The 17880-nt window shown below is 41.2% G+C and overlaps 2 pseudogenes; both read left to right on the top strand.

Moving 5' to 3' along the window:
* Positions 1-1419: 1419 nt before the first annotated feature.
* Positions 1420-16341, top strand: LOC147448769 (uncharacterized; annotated as a pseudogene).
* On the top strand, positions 8490-14807 carry LOC147448770 (uncharacterized; annotated as a pseudogene).
* Positions 16342-17880: the final 1539 nt, after the last annotated feature.

Genomic DNA, 17880 nt, shown 5'->3' with positions numbered 1-17880 from the left:
TTAAATACAATTTTATATGAAAACAATACAAGTGGAACAATGATTAAGACCTACTTTCGATAAATCTTTCCTCCCCTCTTACCTTCAAGAGGCCATCGTGAGTCCTCACCTTGCTCATTATTAAAGAAACCAGAATTCTAAGTCAAAGTTGGGACAAATAGGGTTCTTTTTTTTTGGGCAACACTCACAATTGTGAGTTGATTGTATTAGAATGCCACCAAGAAAAATACAAATCCGCCTCAAGCTCGTGTTGAGCCTTGAGGGGTTAAAGGATTCACATTAGAGGCTACTTAGAGGTACGCTATATCGTACTATTACCAAAAGACCTTTAAATAGCACGACTTGACCGCAGGGTGAGGGTCTCCCTAAGCCAATCATCTGAGTCCGTCCTTTTACCTATCACATAAATAACTCCTTACATTCTTATACAATCTTTGAGAAGCTAGACATAGAGAGGATGCTATAAAAAACACGGCTGTTCCTAGCCTTCTAGATATTATTGAAGAAACTGTATCTGACAATTTGAATACAGATTAGAGGTGTAGGACTTTGGAACTGTTTCCCGCCAAGGCATGGATCCTTCTTGTAAAACCCTATCTTCCACGTTCTTTGTACCCATTTGCACGCCTTTCCTGCAGGCCTCTAATTGTTGGCCATTCCAAGAAAAGGTGGACCCCAGAGAGCACCTTCCACAAAAATATCTTCATAAAAGGAGGCCTGTGTGGATTCCAAATGTTCTTAGCGACCCACGAGACTATTTGACACCACCTTGTCAGGTGGGATCGGCGGTCCAGGATCTCTGAAAGATGTGGACCATCCGTTTATTTCCAAGAATAAAAAGATTTTGGCTGGTCTGTCCCCACGATTTGAACCCACCACCTCCCACGCTAGAGATGTCGGCTCTCCCATTAAGCTATCGCACGCCACTTGAAAAGAGGGTGAGAACATAGTATGATATGGCAAAAGTGATGGGGTGCAGATCATACGGTGTTCACTTGGAGATCACTTTGGAATGGTTGGGGTCACACGGTGATCACTTTAAAATGGTTGGGGTCACACGGTGATCACTTTGGAATAGGTAGGTTCATAGGGTGATCACATCTCAATTGGGAATCACACGGGATCACTTGGCAATCACTTGATGTTCACATTGAGTTTCCTTGGGGTTCACTTCGATTGTGATCACATGACGATCACTTGGGGATTAATTCGCCATCGGAGAGTGCAAAACCGATCCCGTAGCCCCCAATTAATAGCGATCATTGATCCCACCTGGCACAAGTGGTGTCAAATAATCATGAGGCTTAGGGACCATTGTTTCTTCCACTATTTGTTCAAATGTCATGCATAATGCATAAGAATTCACAAGTTACAACCCAAGGCCAAAGTTACTACCCAAGGCCAAAGTTACTGCGAGACTCGTCGTCCAATGGTGGAACAAGCAATTTCAAAGGAAGAAAGGAGCTGGAGGCCCTGCTGCCTGCATGTGCGAGTGTGATATAGCGATGAAGGGCTTGCTGCAGTCTATATTTTATCAACACTCAGTCAAAACAGGATTCAGCGCATTCTGAGAGCTGTGCGATGTACTATCCTCATCCTCTCCTTTGATGATCCCTGAGATACAGACTCATTACTATGGAGAAGACACGATCCGGCCCTCTGCATAACCCCCTCCTCACAGAGCCCCATGGCTTCCTTACCTCCATTCCTGACTTCGATTTTGGAATCACTGCTGCTAGCGCCACCGCCCCTACCGCCCTCCGGTTGAAAGAGCCCGATCGCTTCCTTGACTCCATCTCCGCCTACGATCTCATTATTGTTACTCAGCCCAGTCCCGCCACAGCAGGCACTGCGGAAAATTCCACTGCAGGATCGGCAGCTATGACGGAGGCGCCGCCCGTGGCGCCCTGGAGTTTCTTCGAATGTGGCTCTAATTGCTGGTGGCACTGCCTCTGCCATGGAAGCTGTTGGCGGTGGGGGCGCCGCCACCGCCTCCGCTCTCAGGGAACCACCCTCCTTGTAAGTGCACGCGCTTCTTATGCCGCTCGTCTCTACAGCCGCGTCTTTTCTAGTGTGCAAAGTGTTGGTAGTAGTGTCTATCAATCGCTGCGAACAGTCCATAGCCTAGCAGCTACCAGCAGTCACGGCTCCTCAAACCCTCAAACCGCCAAGAAAAAACCTTCAGCCGTTGACATATATGAGAGTAAGCTGCGCAGGACGAGGTGGGCGGCGCGAATTGTAGGTTCTTTTTACAACCTCGCCACATTCCTCTCTCTCTCTAGTCTCACATGGGCTTCTGTCGTCGTCCTCGGTGCATTTGTCAGCTACCTCCGCTTCGTTGATTATGCCATGGTCACCTCCTTACTCCTCCTTGAAGCCATCCGCCTCGCCTCCGCTGCCTTCTTCACAATCCTGCTCACTCACGGCCTTGCCCGTCGAAGCCAGGATCCCGAAAACATCATCCATGGCAGGGATGACCATTACCGACGCGCGCTCGCTGCTCGGATCGTCTCTTCCATCCTGCAAGCAATTTTAGTATTGCCCAGTTTTATTTGCCCTCGTTTATTTAGCGGAATCTCCACATATTCCCTTGTTTCCCTCCCTTGCTCTTAAGTTTCTCCAAAACGCAGCATCTATGTTCTAACACAGACAAGCAGAAAATTGACAGGTTTACGCCTCGTCTAACCAGTCGAACTGCCCTTGTTCGTTGCCTGCAAAGCGGATATTGTTTATTAAAAAAAGTCGGAAACGTCGTCCACGCTGCTCAGCCTACCTGCGCGTCATCTCCTTCCTGCAACTCAGCCTACTTGCGCATCCTCATCTCCTGCTGCTGCTCCTGCTGCGCATCACTGTCGCCGTCTACCTCCCGCAGCTCAGTTTGATGTGCGCCTATTCAAGGGAGATTCCACTTTATAAGGACTTTTTGAAAATCGTAGGTACATAATTGCCCCATCATACGGTTCCCAAACATTCAATACGAGGAGCGTAATCTTCATTTTTCCCTCTTGATCTTCTACATCTTCATCATCACCAATGCAACTGTATCCTCCGTCACTAGCTCACAAGGAGCTTTTGACGCACTCCCATATACTAATCCTTCCAACATTTGATCTATTTGCTAGATGGAAATAGCAAGCCTTGTGTGCGAACCCAATTGAACTAGCAAAATTATAAGATTACCTTTTAACTTAATTGCTAGATGGAAATAGGAATCTTAATTCTGAACCAATTGCTAGTAGGTCTTGCCAATTTTCGCAAAGAGGTTTTTTAAATAGAATTTGGCTGGATGCTTTGGTGATTGAAGGAAAAAAGGAAAGGGATGTGGGACGTGCTGGGGCACGTGGAGGGGAGGGACTCGGAGAGAGACAATTGCTACACGTCAAAAAAAGCATAGAGAGAGAGAGAGGGATTTTTCTGCTTTAGTGTTGCAATGAGGCAAGAGGTGCTATGCTTCTTGAATTGCAGCTGCGATTTTCTCCTTTCTGTCTTTGCTAATATCACTGAGGAGAGGGAGATCGAAGGCGAACATAGAGAGAGAGAGAGAGAGAGAGAGAGAGAGAGAGAGAGAGAGAGAGAGAGAGAGAAAGAGAGAGATGTTCAGCTAGTGCATGGAGAGAGAAAGAGAGAGAGATTTTTCTCTAGCACACTATCCGAGGCGGACTCTCTCTCCTTCTCTGTCTCAGGCGTAGAATTCACAAGGCAGGCATGGTATGATGGCATTGTGTGCTTCGCTGGGTGTGGTTTTGGCCATGCACAGGGCTCAGATAAGGAAGCCGCGGTTTGCTGCAGTTGTAGATGCGGCCTCTCTGCCTCTTTCTCAGTGTTGGAGGATTATTGGAGCTTCAATGCATTTTTTATGGTGCTATCGCAATCTGATCTGTTGATCCTTTAAGGCAGGATTAGGGGAGGGAGAAGGCGATGCGATAGTAAGCTCTCGAATTGAAAATGAGTTTGTATGTATGGTGCTTGCAACAGGGTGAGGAAAAGGGGGACAAGCAGAGATGGCAATGGCGGGAGAAGGGGCTAAGTTGCGATAGGGACAGGGGGACGCAATTTTGCTTTGGAGTTTACAGATTCCCTTAGGGAATCTGAAGAACTAATTAATTGAACTTTCGAAAGTAGACCAAATAGAAGTAGCAAAATCATAGTCACTTTGAAATTCCCATATAAGATTTAGATGTTGTTGCTAGATAGAACAAGTAATATTGTTGTTCCTATTCACTTACTATATTGAAATTACTCATACTTACGACATGTAGTTGTTATTCATAACCATTTCATCTTTTCATGTTATATAACTACGAACATGTGACCCTTTCTCTCAACGGGGGAGAGAGGCAAAGAGAGAGAAAGGGCGGGGGGGGGAGGAGAGCATCGTCGATATGTCTTTCTTCATAGATGGGTGAGATTATCAGTTCTTTTCTGTCGAGATCCTGGCCACATCACATAGAAGTATGCACCGCCACAATGGTTCCTTTTACATTCGTCATATAGGCCATTGCGCATCTCCAGAGGTCTCTTATGTACACAAAATACAACCCGATTGTGTATGTGTGTTGTGTGTGTGTGTGTGTGTGTGAGAGAGAGAGAGAGAGAGAGAGAGAGAGAGAGAGAGAGAGAGTTTTATCTACTATTGGGCATACTCCATGATCAATGCACTCTTAGACACGCATTATCCTTCACGATGCTGGCATAGGTGATTGCATCTATAGCTAGGAAGAGGTTCTCACTTTGGTTTTGTTGAAAACAACCTAGAATTTCTTTGCCCTTCACCACTTGAACATACCATGTAGCTAGTCAATTTTGAGCAAGAAGCTAGCCACTTGGACATACCATGTACTTAATTTTGAACAAGAAGCTACCCAAGGGCTTTTACTGCTTTGGTGAATGCCGTACATTTGTCATATGTTTCAATTGAACATTGGCAAGCATTCTATTTTTTTTGGATCGTGATTCGTCCTCGACTAATAATCTCGCCCTGCATATGTTCACCATATCATCTTTTCGCATAATGCCACTTCCCTAATTTGAAGATGCAAGTCAAGATGTTGAATCTACTAAGAGGTCCTCTCTTTGCATTCGAGAAAAACAACCTAGATCTTCTTTTTCCTTCTCCACTTGAACATACTATGTAATCAATTTTGAATAGGAAGGTAGCTAAACACTTTTCGTGCTTTTGCAAATACCATACTATTGTCATATGTTTCAACAAAAGATTGCCAAGCGTATCGTTTTTTTTGGATCATCCTGACTAATAATTTCACATTGTATATATTCACCATATTAGCTTTTTGCATAATGCCACTGCCCTTGAATATGCAAGCCAAGATGCTTGAATCTTATGAGACACCCTCGCTTTGTATCTAACAAAAACTACCAAAAGCTCGTTGTCTATGTTGGACATGTCCTTCTTAGAAGGGCACCGCCCTAGGCATACATATTGACCAATAAGTGCTTGAAATATACATCTTTCTCAACCAATTAACAACTTTTTGGAATCTCAAAAGTAAACCACATTTGCACACATGTCAAGAGATGACCTTTGAGATTGGAATTTCATCAGCAACTTGTCGTGCTCTCAAAGGTAACCATAGTCCAAGAGACAACAATTGAGACACTTTCAAACATATGAACAATCCAAGAGATTCTGTTTAAGGCATAACACACATCAAGAACTTGGTGTGCTGATTCTTCATCTCACCATGTATATTTTAGCTATGTCAACCTCTTACATAGTGCATATGCGTTCAAAATGTTGCAAAGAGATGACATCTCGAATCAAGATGTAGTTCAGGAGATGGAAAATGAAACTAAAATCTAATCAGCAACTTTTGTTCTTTGATAAGTCAATGCAACATTTAATTGTCTAATAACTTGTGTGTAGCAGAAAATAGCATGAACATAGTGAGCATTTCATTAGAATAGCTTCCTAATGAGAATAACAAGAGTGCTTGAGTGGAGAGAACAATGAAAAGTATTACACCTAGTTAGATAGCATGAACAATACTTCAAAAGAGAGAGAAATTAAGCAATTGACAACAATTGAGGACCGGATTTGCATGGAGCCGGTCCCCCCTCCAAAAGGCTTTGTATTATGGTTTCTCCCATCAAGAGAGACATTTTACAATACAATCCTTTGTGTTCCTTCAATGCTAGCTAGTGCAATGAAGATGGAAACTTCATGCAGTAAGCAAAACACTTATCAAACACAACATCAATTGCCTCATGGTCTCACACCCAAGACCTCACACACCTTCGAAGATGGTGAGAGCTAGCGGGGTATGAGAGTAGATTGAGAGGAAGAAGGAGTATTCTTACGAGAAAGATGTACATCTCCTCACATAATCACTCATATTAGCATAGCTTAGCTTATTAATTAGCATGGTAGAGGAGATGAGCATGCATTGAAGCTTGGCTCTTGGTTGGATTTGCATCACAAAGCCAAGAGTTGTTGGTTTAGGCCTCCCTTCTCACAAGCTTAGCAGGAGAGAGAGCCTTCTTTGCTTCACACGTGAGATTGTGTGTGTGTGTGTGTGTGTGTGTGTGTGTGTGTGTGTGTGTGTGTGTGTGTGTGTGTGTGATAATGCCTTCCAAAAATCAGTCCCCTCTCTCTCTTGATCGACCCCTCTTGCTATTTGCTCATTCTTCCACCTCATTGGACCTCCCCAGGCCTAGCCAATGAAAATTAAGCAGCATAAGTGATAGTCTTCTGACATGTGTCCCCCTTTCCCCTTTTGTGAGAGCTTTAGGTAATTACTTAATTCAACTAAACTCTCATTGGACCCCTTTGCCTCCTGGCCAATAGGAATCAGGCAAGCCATTGGGCTGTTGAATGCTCATTGGACCCCTTGGGAGACTGTCCAATAGTCTTCTAGAGAGCTTAATTCTTATTGGTTCTTTTATTAAGCGTTTTTAAATTAATTAAACTAGATTTACTCTAGTTTAATTTTTATTGGTCCACCTCCAAGGCCATCCAATAGAAACTGAGTACACCTTGTGGACATCTGGGCTAGGGAGCTGACATGTGTCCCTCATTCCCTTTGTGTAAAGGGAGCTTGTGTGTATGTGTGTGAGAGTTTCTCTCTCATCTCCTACTTCTAGGGCTCGCCCCCTCCTATGTAGGGATGGTTCAAGACTTTTGGGACACACAAAGCATCCAATTTTCCTAGGCTTTTGACCTTCGGACATAACCTTTGAATTTTGGAACCTTAGCATTTTGGAAGTCTTAATGGGCTGAACCTTAGGGTCTTTTAAGCCCATTGGTGCACATTGCTCCTTTGCAGATGGTCCCTCCTTTTGGATCCCTATTTACCCTCCTTTGGATCCCTATGGTGGCCGGTCTGCTAGCTTAACCAATATTCTAGCTTTTTCTCCCTTCACACTTCCTCATATTAAATGATCAGTTTAACATGAGAAAAGCATTTAGGAGAATTAGATATTGATTATTATGACAATAAACATCATTTAATTGGGTACAAATTCACCAATGATGGTCAAGTATGTGTCCTACTCTGGCAAGCAACTGTCACTTTGCATACATATTGGCCCCGAGGATGCTCAATATGTGTCGTGCTTCAGTAACCCACTAATTTTATTAGTGTATCCTACTAACTTTGTACTTCTTAGTAGAGGATTTTAGCGATATACTAGAATAGAATTTCAAGACCTCATCATTCTATTCCCCTCCATGTTTGGGTTGTCTAGCAAATATTATTGGACATCAATCTTGGACCAAAAGCTTGCTAGCATTTTTTGAGTCCAAGGTATTAAGAAAAGGGTTAACGTATGGTGTCACATGTGATGGATATGTGGTCTTTGGCCTATGTCACAACACATTGGTATGTACCATCTCTAGTTTAGTTAGCATTCTAATCAACATATAGTAATTAGCATGTGACCATGTAACAACATAATTTCCCCTTTTGGTCAAATCTTGTAATCAAATATTCCAAGAGACCACATCTGACATTGGAAGAGACCACAACTGAGATTGCTTGTTAAGATTATCTTGTATCCCATTGCCTTGCTACACATAAATGACAAACACTATGCACCTTCCTTCTAGCCCCTTCAAAGGCTATCCTACAATGCATCTTGTCCAAAAGAAGGCATTCTAGATAGAAAACTTGTGAGCAAATCCTATGATTTCAATAGAGTCCTCATCTCCTCATATGTGAACATGGGAGGGAGGCTATAGTGCAATTGGTGGGCGGTGATGGGTTGATAGCAAAAAGCTTTTATATATATATATATATATATATATATATATATATATATATATATATATATATATATATATATATATATATATATATATATGAAAATGATTTTAATATCCAAGGAGGTTGGGTCCAATGGCACTCAATATGATAAGTTTGGGCCAATTGAACATGATAAGTTTGGACATAGTGTGAGAAGTTGCAATGTGAGGCAATTGATATACATCACTACATCCAATTAGAGCCAATTGTGAGCAAGAAACGAAATCCATGATTCGAGATTCTAAGGGAAGGTTTGTTTATTGAGCATTGCCATAGTATATATGTATGCTGAATTTCATGCTCTTTGATTGGGGACAAGGTTCTAGGGAGGCTTCCTAGATGTATACATAGTTACATCACATTTGTCATTGTCCGATATACTATGAGATACGAGGCCGCTTTCCTGTCTACTCAGAGAGGGAATTGGAGCGTTGGCTAGAGTTATGAGATATCAGGATCAAAGATGCCTCGGGTTGTTTTTGCTAGACTCGTAGACTTTGGGAGAGTCGCTTGAGGAGACCAGACAGAGGGAGACATTCACAGAAGGAGATCACTCACTTCTTTAGAGCAAGGACTCAACAGCCAGATGAGCATGCCTCATGGAGGCTCCATTAGAGGATCAATACTATTATAGCACGTTATGGGAGACACCTAGTATGACTACTTACAGAGGATGAGATTCATGAAGCTCTTCAATGACCGATGCAAAACTTCCTCCTCAGACAACGCCCGAAGTGGGGCATCCTCGGACATTGACGAGCATGATGATGATTTTGGTGTGATAATTTTAGTCTTTCACTTTCCTTCATTTTATTTTTGTACCCAAACATTGGATTCAGGCCTAATTTTTGAAGGCTTCGATGCCCTTCGGAGGCACTTTTACCCTTTAGTGAAGGGCAAACATATTTTTATATTCCTTCAAAAGAAGGATAGAAAATATTTGAGTAGACGTTCTAATTTTTGTGTAAATATAGCTTAATGAAGGATAACTAAAAGTTTACCTACGACGTTTTTTCTTCTTCTTCTTCTTCTTATCTCTCTCTCTCTCTCTCTCTCTCTCTCTCTCTCACACACACACACACACACACACACACACACACACACACACACACACACACACACACACACACACACACACACACACACACACACACACACACACACACACACACACACACACACACACAAGGGATATAAGTGATTTAGATCCCTATATAACTGCCAACAGTATATACACTCCTTAACATGTGTATGCAAGTATGATAATCCATAAAAACAATGAATGAGAACCTTAATGCCACACGCCACAGATAAATACCCATAGAAACTATGGCACACCAGTAAGCAAGTTGCAACCAAGTTATTTTTTTTACGTGGATTTTCTAAGAGGTGTTCTCAAAGGTTAATGTCATAGGTCGTTTAATATGACATTTGATTTCATTTCATTTCACTTAACTCTCTATCCTATCTCTAGCTGTAGGCGGGAAGTTACGCCTTGCTAAACTCAGCCATGGCGCGCGCCCATCGAGCTCGCCCTCTAGCCTGCTGAATATCACATTCATTCCCCAGCGGGTTCATTCCCCTACTCTGCTGCTGCTGCGCTCTGGCCCGCTGCTAGTAATCTGAAGCCACCTGATGTCGTCCTGACTGGCCCCGCTGGTGTGGAGCTAGGGTATTGATTAAGCTTGGCCTGTTGCAGTACTGCGCCGCTGCCACTTCAGCTGCCACATCCTCCCCAGCGCTATTATAAGCAGGGGAGGTTGAATTAATATATAAGAACAACAAATTAAGGGGTGACTCTTTCAATATTCGCGAATAATATAACTGAGCTAGGCTTGCTCTTCTTCTGTGACACACGTTAATGCAAGCAAGCAGTCGCGAAAAGAGCCGGGGTCCCCCGTTCCTTACCAACGACATCAGTTTGAGACAGTGATCTCTCGAACCTCCTCTTTAAGGCTTTCCAAGCAACGCCTGCAGTGGCCTAATATATTCGATTATCAACAAGTAAAGCTTATCATTTCAAAGCATTTCATTTCAAAGCTTTTTTTTTCGAGAAAAAGATCCTTCTATTAGTTTTACTAAAACTGCCCATAGGGCTACAACCACCTCTTTAAGAGAGAGCTACAACAAACATGATGGGAGACTCTCCCAATGAAAAAGCCAGCATATGTACAATGGGGCTAAATCAAGAAATGGGGGGAGGGATAGGTCTACTCAAGAATGGAGGACAAGAGTTTTGTCGTGGTGATAAAGCTTAGGCAACTTTGGTAGGAGATGCCACCAGGCCTAATGGACAATATGTCTATGATGGAAATCGCTACCAGGCAAGATATCCACCACCACAACGAACATTTGAGGAGATGAAATCTGCCTTGGAAGAGGCAAAGCGTTGCTGCACACAAGCAGAGAAGGAAGCTGCATGGAAACAAGCAGGCCTATCAGGCAAGTCCATACTTTGGAGGATCTCGGACTTGTATGGATTTGATATATCTCTTGATTGTGTGTATGATGTTATGTACACTTTAGCATTAAACGTCTTCAAGAAATATATTGCTCAGTTATTTGAAAGCTCGAACAACGCTCTTAAGAAAGAGATAGATTCAGCAGTGTCTTCACTTACAAAGGATGTGCCCAACACTATCCTCTACGGAAGGTGGCCAAAATCTCCCAGTAACTACTTTGAGTGCTTCAAAGCTGAAGAGAATCAAAAGTTTATTCAATGGTGCCTTCCATATATCCTAAAAACTGTAAATGGTATTTCGCCAAAAATGCATGTTTTGGGAACTCTCTTGGTAGATATAGCTCATAGATTTTATAACTACAGTAGAGATCATGGTTGGTCCATGGAGGATATTAGAATTATGAAGATACTACTGCAATCTTGGCGATTTCGAAGGGAAGAGGCATTTGGGGCTAATTCATCGCCTTTAGAGCATATCGCCGGTATATATATTTCTCTCATTTTTGAGAGTTACTTGGTTTTTCTATGTGTGTGAGCATAACTATTTATTTCCATTTTGATTGTAGGTAATGGTGAGCTTCTTGATGATATAACTCGGCATGGGCTACATGATCGTTATTGGTGCTACATATTTGAGCGTCTTGTGAAGATCTATAGCACCATCAAGACCAATAATCTCAGCGATGAGGCATCATTCGTCCAATTCTATTTAAGGAAGTTTTTCACTAAAGTTTTTCAAGCTGTCCGCTTTGACAACGATGGTCTCTTACCTGATCAAAGATTCGTGAGAGATCTACATTCCTCAATGAGTGGATATTGCAATGTCCCATGTGATGAAGCCCAATTGCATGAGTGTTTTTCACATCATATGGATGGGCTCTTAGTTGTTTCATCGGTGGCCAAGGCAAGATCCCTGTGGAATGCTCTCTTGAAATATGGCCGTAGTGCACCTTGTATTGATTGTCTTCTTTTGAAGGGAATTTGTATATCAAGGAAAAGATGCATCTATCGAGATCCATCAACTGAGGAGTCCATATTTTTAAAGAGGTTTCGGAATATGGAAGAGAGCTTTCCAATTGCATATTTAAAGATATACGAAAAGGTATTGTACAGAGGAGAAATATATAAAGTTGGCTCCCATGTGGTAGTGAGAGCTGATGATACAAATAGTATGTTAGATAAACACGAACATTGGAAGTCTTGTATCACCTCTCTTTTCTCAATGCAGTTCAATGGGAAGTCTATGCTTTTCTTTGGAGGAAGATACTACAGACAATGCATCGTAGGTGATGATGACTCTGAAAGGTTACTTATTGATGCAATCACAAGAATGAGTGTCCTTGAGAAGACACCAATTCCCTTTACATGGGATTGTATCCAATCTATTTACTCTCTTCTTCATAAATTCATACCAATGTCACTACCTAAAAGCCAAAAGCTCATTGCCTATGAAGTAAAGGACTTGAAGCACAGAGATAGATTGCTTATGGAAGGACAATGTGGGAATGTTCCTTTATGGTTAGAGGAACAAGATATAGTGAGAGTTTCTATGAATAGTGGACTTGAAAAAGTCTTTCAACATGCTGTGGTAAGGGAATCAGATCCTGAGGAAAAATTGGCAAGACTTGCCATCTTGAAGCCTGATGTACATCAAAGAAATACGTGGACGATTCACACAAAAGAAGATCTGATTCATTGGAAAATTTGGGATAGCTGTCATATTCTAATTAAAAATTGGACTATGATAAGACAAAAAAAAGTTACAAAACCTGGTGTGCTTGAACAATGGATACCTATTATGTGGCGATCTCCATGATGTATAAGCATTTGTATCTACTATTTTATTCAGGACTCTCTTTAAAGTTGATTCTACACAAAAACGTTCTCTCTTTTGTGATGTGTAATAATTTTGATTGAAAAATCTTTAAAATTGATTTTATGTTGTTTTGTTTCAGTTATTTGATTTAAATTTTTAAATATTGTATCATAAATATGATTTTGTTACTTTGTCAGGGCAAGTATGAGTTGCCCACAATCATTGTTACAGCAGCTACTAGGAGGATCTAGTGAAGAGGCTATTAAAACTCTCAATGTGTGGAGAGCAAATTATTCTGGAAATAAGAGGGTAACTTCGGATCCCTCTAGCACCGCTGCAATCAGTGATCCACCTAGATATGATCTTGTTGTGTATGATCATATTTTTAGGCCACCACCACCAAAATTGAGAGAGAAAAATAAGTTGTATGGTCGAGATTTTCTCTTAAAACAGCATCCTGAGCAATATAGAGTATCATATGTCAATTATGGAGAGGTGAGAAAGTGGTTTGCTAAAGGAGAAGCCATTGGCGATCTTCATAACAACAATGAGCGAAAGAATGTATTTTTGAGGATCATTAAAGAGAATATAGCAACGTTCAAGGCCATCACAATAGATGGTGTGGCTTATCCATGGAAGGAGGAAGATTTATACACATGGTGTATCAAGTCTTTAGTGGCAAAACATAAGTGGAGCAAAAAAAAGACAAGCCAAGAGACACTTTGCTCAACCAACTCCATGGTACAGTAATTTATGTTGAGCCTATATTTGTTTTGACATCTTTGCAAGTTTGTTTAATAATATTTAGAATTATAGGTCTTATGTATGGATGATGATAATATAACGATTGAGCACAACGATGAGAAAGATGATCAAGAAGGAGAGCTTCATGCAACAGTGAGTACATATTCTTTTATGATAGGGGTTTTATTTGATTTATTCTATGTTATTCACGTTAAACTTCTTTCAGATTGAGAGTTCTCATGTTGATGAGCAAGTGACGAAGTTTGTTATCGATGATAAAGCTGATGATATATCAAATCGTGTAGGTTCTTTTGTGGTATGACATTTAAATTATTTATGCTTGCTATGAGGTAGTAATAAGTTTACTTTAATTATGTTTCTTTTTTGTGAATGTAGAAGATGAGGATGTGTACATTCCTGATATGTCATGGATGGAAGAGGATGATCCAAAAAGTGCTTATGAGGTTCGTTAATCAATCTCTCTCTCTCTCTCTCTCTCTCTCTCTCTCTCTCTCTCTCTGTGTGTGTGTGTGTGTGTGTGTGTGTGTGTGTGTGTGTGTGTGAAGATCATGTTTTCTTTACAATTGTATAGGAGTATCAACATTTTATAAGAGATGAAAGCTCAAAAGTCTCATTACAAGGAAAAGAGACACATATAGATCATGAGGGGGGTGGCAATGGTGATAATGTGACGAAAAAGGTTTGATTGTAAAAACCTTATTTTTTGATGAGATTCATGCTATATTTTAGTTATGTAGTGTCTTTATTTATTTTTATTCGTGAGAAACTGAAGGATAAAAGTACAAGCGAGTCTTGTGCTGCGGATGATATGGATGCGAACTCTAGGAAAAGCAATCAAAAGAGAAAGGTATACTTAATTTTCTCATTATCTTACTTAGGGTTAGTGTGATGCTCTTCTTAGCATTTTAAGTTATTGAGTCATTTTTTTTAAAAAAGGTTACAAGTAAGTTAAAAGATTTGTTAGAAGAAAAAGACAAAGCTTCCAAGGTGGCAAAACATTAAAAAAAAGGTAATTACTTAGGATTTCATTTAAGAATAGTCTTTGATTGCTTATAAATAACTTTATTACTTCAATGGTATAGGAGTCCTTAAGAGAAGATGGTGGAGAGAAGTCTCTTATGGAAACCAAGGTGTGTTTTAGATCATATGAAGTCTTGATTGCATTAGTTTTTTAAACATGAGAAAGATATAGCATTTTAGAATCTTACACTTGTATCATTTTTTTTTTGTAGTCAAGAACATTGTCTACTAGAGACAAAGAAGTCATTCTAATGAAGTGGCTTCATACTCAAAAAGTGAAAGAGATCTACCAATTGATCAAGCCCACTTACTATGCTTTGAAGAAGACACATTCATTCTTTGGCAAGAAAGTGAATGATACTACTTCCTCAACAATGTGTGAGGACTTAGTGGCATGGCTCTTAGTTCAAGGAGTAGTGCATATCGATTTTGCAAACTAGGTGTTTTAACTTTAAAAGACGTTCATTTGTGTAATGATGATTAAGTATTGTATCTAAATGGACATTCTCAATGGTTGTTGATTTCCAATGTGTATTAGCTTGAGGTCAAATGACTAATATGCTGTATGTTTAGATGAGCACTCTCAATTAACTTCATATCTGAAATTGACAAGTGATCTTGAATTCTCTTGATTCATCTAGCAATTATTTACTAATTGACTTACTAGTTGGATATTGTAGTTGCTACATGGATTACTACTTCTTGCTTTGAAGTTACTAGATGAATTACTATTTCATATATTTGAGTTGCTAGATATATTGCTAGTTTCATAACACATCTCAAACTAGTAAGTGAGATTGCTCTCTTGATTCATCTAGCAATTATCTTACCATATAGCTACTCAACTTACTATATGGTAAGAAAATTACTACTTGTAGCATCTAGGAGCATTCTCACGCTTACTAGTTTGCACTTTTGCTAGATGTGTGTATTGAAACTGGTAATATAACTAGCAATTATATTTTTTTTTCCATATGGTAAGTCGTCCAAAGCTCCTTGTGACTCTCATATGCTCTTCTGCATCCTTCATCTTCCTCAGGGACCGCAACTATCAAAGCATGCTGAGGTACTACGACGAGCTCCTATAGAGAGCGATAGGCTTTGGAGTAATTCGAGCGGACGAGTTTGAATTCTTCCAATTTGCATACAAGATGCTTGGAAGGGATCGAGTATGCTAGAATTGTACAACCAGAAGCAGTGGTGAAGAACCATAGGAAGCTTATAGAATATCTTTACAGGCATAGGCTAGGACAGGACTTTCTGCCAATTTTCATGGACGAGGGTGATGCATTTGTCCAGCAGGTAAAGGAAAGTGTCGCACATGTCAATCTTCTTTCAAGATGGAGAGTTGGACTCAATCTTGTGCTTGTTATTGTTGTCAATTATGTTGTAGGCTGCGATGAACATGGCAGGGTTTTGGGCAGATCCAAGCAAGAAGGTGGGTTTGGAGGAGGTGAAGCTAGCACAGAAGGTGCTAAGCAAGATGGCAGAAAGGTAAGGGCAGGGCAAGTGGGATGGGCAACCACCAATAGCTTCGGCAGAGTGGCGAGGAGGTATCCGCACATTCTAGTGCAGACGAAGGCAAGCGATGGGATGCCATTGCAGGACAGGCTAGCAGAACTTGTCGATGGGAAAAGTTCAGGGTCCCTGATATATGTGAGGACACTTGCACTATTCTACCATTATAGCTATGAGAAAGGGCAAGTGGTGCCCATTCTGCTCAGCAGGAGAGGGAGCTGGTGGGGAAGCCGAGGAATCTGCTGAAGGAGACAAGGGTGCATTGGGCGCGCTTGTATGCAGCGTATCTGCTGTATTTGATGGGGCATTTGGATGAGAAGTGCTATGATGCTGTGTTTTCTATTCAGCCCACTACAGACAGGTAATGGTTTGGAGTGGAAATGGATCTGCTTCGCTTCATCAGAGGCAAGTGCGATAACACCAATGATGTGGTGACTGTTCCCAAAGGATTTATCCACGAGGACGACAACATTTGCCCCAAAGGCATCAAGTATCTCTGATAAGTACAACCCGATTGCCCTCTGCTTAGCCTTTGTATTACGCACCTCTAGTGTACCATATAGTTAAACAGCTCTCCTAATTTTTGAGTAGCTAGCCTCAGCACTATTTGACACGGGATGTTGAATCAAGTGCAAGCTGTGGGATCTGTGACGCTGAAGTGAATCCCATTTCTAGTGAAGCTCGGACGACGTCTGTTAAACAACTCTCCTTAGCCACATGCTACACATTCCTACACTTCTATATTTGACACTAGTATGGACGGCCGCCTTCCGCGGCGTCTCTCTCTCTTTCTCTCTCCCTCTTTATTGCGTGCACAATCGTTTTTCTCAATTTTGGAGTTTAGCCTTCATGATGCAGATTTCAACACTTGTAAAGGGCTCCCCCTTCTGTCATATTATGTTAGTTTAGATGTCTTACCTACCAGAGCCCTAGTCTAAGACTTCAATTTTGAAGCGAGATTGACATTCACAAAAGTTAAGTTGCAATGGCCCGTCGACCATGCGTGACATGTAATTGCCATGCAGTTGTATTTTGTATGGTTTTATTCGTTAAGCCTTTGGAAAACCCCAGATTTGTCCCAACTTTCACTCAAAATTCTTATTTTCTTTAAAATTCTTTGACTAACGTGATTGACCATGAAGGAAATGTGAGACACCAACTCATGGGTTGCAACGGGAGTCATGACTATAACTCTAAGAGATACTATGGATAAACTAGTGTGGCCGACAGGCGGACCTCTCTCTCGGATTTCGCGTAGGCCGCCTCTCTCTCCCTCTCTCTCATCATCGTGCGCCTAGAGTGCAGGCCACACCCGCTCGATGGAGGACGTTCTTATGCATGGCAGGGAGGGGAGGCCGGAATCCCTCCCCCCATTATAGATAGTATAGACTAGATGATGACCCATAACTATCTAGAGGGGCAGCACATGCACATACTGGACCTCTTTTGTGTTGAGAACAAAGCCACCAAGGCGAAGACCACGACTCTTTAGCAACAGCAAAGCTTGCTCCTCAACTCCTCCCCTTCAGCTTGACCTCAGAATTAAGATCTACACCTTAATTGACATAAATTGATCAACATAATATTTCCCTTCACTTGAAATAATGGGTACACACTCTCGAAGAATCCAACTTATTGAAATACTAGGCTCTTAGACTACTTAGTGGTCTATTAAGGATTACATAGGGGCACTCATGGGCAAACCCAAACTTACATCATTAATAATAATCTCAATAGAAAAAGTGAGATGTCCCTTCTTTTTTGGCCTCCCCCCTTTGTGATGGTTTCCCTTTTCGCTAATGAAAAAGCTGATGTTTTTGGCCTGCCCAAAGGGCAAGGCTATAGCGTTGCCTTCTCTTTTTGCTGACTAAAATAGAAACAAGTGATAAAATCACAAGGCCTACCCTGCAGAAGAGCAACGGAAGGTATAGAGCACCATTGCAATCTTTTTAAAAACAATGAAGCAAATGTTCAAAAATGCAATTACAATGACATTATTGCCAAATTTGCGGTATTAAATTCTCAAAAATGCCTTTACA

This window comes from Adiantum capillus-veneris, chromosome 10 (genome assembly GCF_014529385.1).
Source record: "Adiantum capillus-veneris isolate H3 chromosome 10, ASM1452938v2, whole genome shotgun sequence".
Taxonomy (NCBI): Eukaryota; Viridiplantae; Streptophyta; class Polypodiopsida; order Polypodiales; family Pteridaceae; genus Adiantum; species Adiantum capillus-veneris.
Note: the sequence above shows the minus strand (reverse complement) of the source record. Positions and strands in the feature narration are given on the sequence as shown.